The sequence below is a fragment of the Pteropus vampyrus genome, unplaced genomic scaffold (genome assembly GCF_000151845.1).
Source record: "Pteropus vampyrus isolate Shadow unplaced genomic scaffold, Pvam_2.0 Scaffold335, whole genome shotgun sequence".
NCBI lineage: Eukaryota > Metazoa > Chordata > Mammalia > Chiroptera > Pteropodidae > Pteropus > Pteropus vampyrus.
In genome coordinates this window covers 2,766,818-2,770,622 of record NW_011889116.1, presented here as the reverse complement: position 1 = coordinate 2,770,622, position 3,805 = coordinate 2,766,818, and the positions used below count along the sequence as shown (strand labels likewise).

Sequence of the window (3,805 nt, the reverse complement as noted above, 5' to 3'; positions counted from 1 at the left end):
ACAATAGCAACTGTCCCTCCAGCCCTTGTACTAAAGCCATACAAGTAATTCTTTCCCTATATGTCTCTGATGATTCCCGAGATGCTGTCCCTCCTCTGGAACTCAAAATTAATGCCTGTGTGTAAGTGAGTCTGTGTGTGGGCCCTTTCAAAGGACTTCTGTATTTCCAGGAGCCTCCCATCTCATTCAGATGGTCAGAATCTCCACTGATTTTCCCAGCTAGATTTTGTAAGGACTCCTCTTCTCAGAACTGGATCTGAGCTGGAGAGCCCCAATGAGGGCCTGGGGCTCATCACTCCTCTGAGGCACTTTTGCAGCTGAGATATCTCTCCCAGTGCTCAACCACCACACTTGCATGCAAGACCAGGCCATTTTATATCTCCACCCTTTCTACCAGTCTTTTTGTGGCCTCTTCTTTATATTTTTAATCATAGGAGCTATGCTCAGCTAGTCTTCAGATGGTTCTCTGGGTTGATTGTTCTATAATTTAGTTTTAATTTTAATGCATTCATGGGAAAAGGCAAGCACAGTGTTTTCCTCCTGTGCCATCTTGACTGGAATTCAAGTCTTTTATTGATAATACCATTCTATAATTAAAAAAAAATAGAGCTCTTTGGAAAAATAACTCATCACTGTACTAGGACAAGAAATATATAAAATGACCCTGGAGAATATTTTGGTGTCAGAAACTAAGAGAGTGATACTACTACTGCTACTACTACTACTACTACCACCACCACCACCACCAATAATAATAATAACCACCCCATAATAATGGTAATGTTTCAAAGGGGCACAGGAGTCAATTTTAGGAGCTCTCAATAGTTAAAGTTAAAAAAAATGTGTCTACAGTCATGCCACCCTGAACATGCCCAATCTCATCTGATCTTGGAAGCTAAGCAGGGTCAGGTCAGATTAGTACTTGGATGGAAGACCACCAAGGAATACCAGGTGCTGTAGGCATTTAAAATTTTTTTGAACAAAAAAATAAATATTGGGGGGGGGGTTCCAAGAAGATGGCAGACTAGGTAAAAGCATGGTTGGTTTCCTCCCAGGTCTGCATTGAAATTACAACCAAATTATAAAATAATCAACGTGGAGAATCAACTGAAGTCCAGCTAATCATAACACCTATGTCTGATAATATAAAGGAGCCACATCGAAGCCAGTAGGAAGGGCAAAGTCACAAATTGGGCTGGACCTGCACCTGCGGGTGGCGGATGATCACTGGGAGGGGCAGTGAGGCTGCAGAGGCTCTCCTGAAGGAGAGGGGTTCCTGGTCTCACCTAGGGGCTCCCCAGCCCAACGTCTCAAAGAGGATATTCCAATAAATCTGACTGTGGAAGCCAGAGGGGATTCTGGCGGTCTGGGTAAGACGGAAGGAGACGGAAACCCTAGACGTCTCTTTGAAGGACCTGTGCACAGGCTTTCTGACCTGCGGACATTCACCCGGGACACTGGCAGTGGGTCAGAGGCTTCCATGGGATTCATTCTGAGAAAGTCTGCATTACCTGGTGCCAGAAGGAGGGCTGGAAGGGCAGTTTCCTTTGTGCCTTAGTCCAGCCCCCCTACAGGGAAATCAAGTGATCACAACAGCTTGACTGTTCAGACCCCTCCTACAGAGCCATTAGAAAACCCTGGTCAGTGGGGATCAGCCAGCTCCACCTAATCTGCATATTGCCCTGGGCTTTTGTTCCTGGATGGCTGCAACACCCTGCACCTATTCAGGGCCAAGCATTCCCAGTAGGCTGCCAGCATTGTGAGTCACCATTTCAAATCCCAACAGCAGCCAGTGCTGTGAACTGCATTTCCAAGATAGGGTCAGGCAGATTACTTCTGCCAACATGAACTTGGGTGGATATCGGGATCCTGTGGGCCAGTCCCAGACAGCAGCTGGTCTTGCTGTGATCTGGGACTTATGTGGCAACTCACGAACTGTTACCAAAGTTGCAGCAAGACTGAGGTTGTATTGATCTGACTGCCATTGTCTCTCTGAGACCCTTCTCCACCCTACCCAGAAATTGCCCCATGTGGCCCATTGTTAGTGAACTGCCACAGACCAGCTCTTCTCTTCACCTGAACTCCCAATCCACACAGGTAACAAGCTTTGGCTAACACAGGGCTGGCACTGCATGGAAATCTGTGACAGGCAGATCTTTACTGCCTGCAAGAGTTGCAATATTGTGTCTGGAGAGTGCAGGTGTCTGAGGAACCTCCTCAGACTGCAGCGGTCTCATTGTGATCGGTGACTACAGTAGGAACTAGGAACCCTCAGACACTGAAGTTGCAGCCAAACTGAGGCTGTATTGATCTGATTGCCATTGTCTCTCTGAGACCCCACCCCGACCTACACACAAATTGCCCCAGGTGGCCCATTGACGGTGCTCTGCCACGGCTCCTCCCCTCCGCTCCCCTGATCTCCCAATCCACACAGGCAACAATCTTTGGCACAGGGTGGACGCTACACAGAAATCAACAGCAGGCGGACCTCTGCTTCCTGCAAGAGTTGCAATATTGGGTCTAGGGAGTGCAGGGGTCTGTAGGACTGCCCCAGACAGCAGCTGATATCGCAGTGAATGCCCAGGCACAGAAGTTGCAGCAAAACTGAGGCTGTATGGGCCAAATGGAACTTGTCTCCCTGAGGTCCCACTATACCCAAGCCACAAAGGGTCTGCAGCCCATTAACAAGCAGGCTCTTGTGCCCTGCTTCGATGTGGGGTTGTGTAGTCAGCACAGGCAACAGACTTTGGCTAGCGCAGTGAGCATGTTTCAAGGAAAACAGTTGTGGACAGACCACTTCTGCCTATACCTGCTGCAATATCTCTTGAGAAGATTGCAGGGGTCTCTATTGCCCTGATGGCCATTGACACCCTGAGCTCCTACCCCATTCAATACACAAAGCACCCGCTGCACATTGGTAGGCAGCTGCCCCTGCCCTGGGGTAGTGCATATAGGCCCAGGGTGGGCAGCAGTTGACCTTGCTATGAGTGGAAACTTGCATAGGGAGCCACAGAGACAGCGTTGGCATGTAAACTGACACTGCAGTGGCAGGGAGAAATTTACTCAATAGACCCAGGAGACTCACAGGGTCCCTGTGCCACCCAGAACGCATATCACCCAGAGGCTCATCCAGTTTCAGAGACTTACAGGCAACTGACAGGCAATGTCAGGCCTTGAGGAACAGTGGTCCCTCTGCTAAACTGCCACAGGTCAGTGACAGAGGGATAACTGACCGCTGCCTACAGTGTTTTCTCTTCCACTTACCTATAGATCCAGCTTAGGCAACAACCATCTGCCATCGCTTTGTAGTTCCCACCAGGTATCCCTGAGCAATCAAAAGAAGCAGCTGACTTTGGCCTATGGGGGAGACCCTCACAAGAGGCCACAAAACCAACACATCTGGAGGCTGGCACCAGACCACAACAAAGCAACTCCTGACTAGTCCTATTAGTGGTACGCATAAAGGATGGTTGCAACAAGTACACAAGTCTGCTAGGGCAAATCGCACTCAGTAGGGTCAGCCCCCACACAGCAACACTTACCCTGTGGGTGCAGCCAGTTTCCACAATTAGAAGGACTGAGTGTTAATCCCATCCACTGATATATTAACAATAATAAAGACTTGGCAACAACAAAAAAATCACACATAAACCACACAAAAATCACATCCAGAGCCTAAAGCATAGGAAATCAGGGAGAGTGTGCCACTGGGTCACACAGGACACCTTCCACATTAGGACAAAACAAATATTCCTGACACATAGAAACAAACACAGAGAAGCTAATAAAATAAAATAAAATAAAA

The 3,805-nt window shown here is 48.2% G+C and overlaps 1 pseudogene; it reads left to right on the top strand.

Moving 5' to 3' along the window:
• Nucleotides 1–844: 844 nt before the first annotated feature.
• On the top strand, nt 845–963 carry LOC111730773 (annotated as a pseudogene).
• Nucleotides 964–3,805: the final 2,842 nt, after the last annotated feature.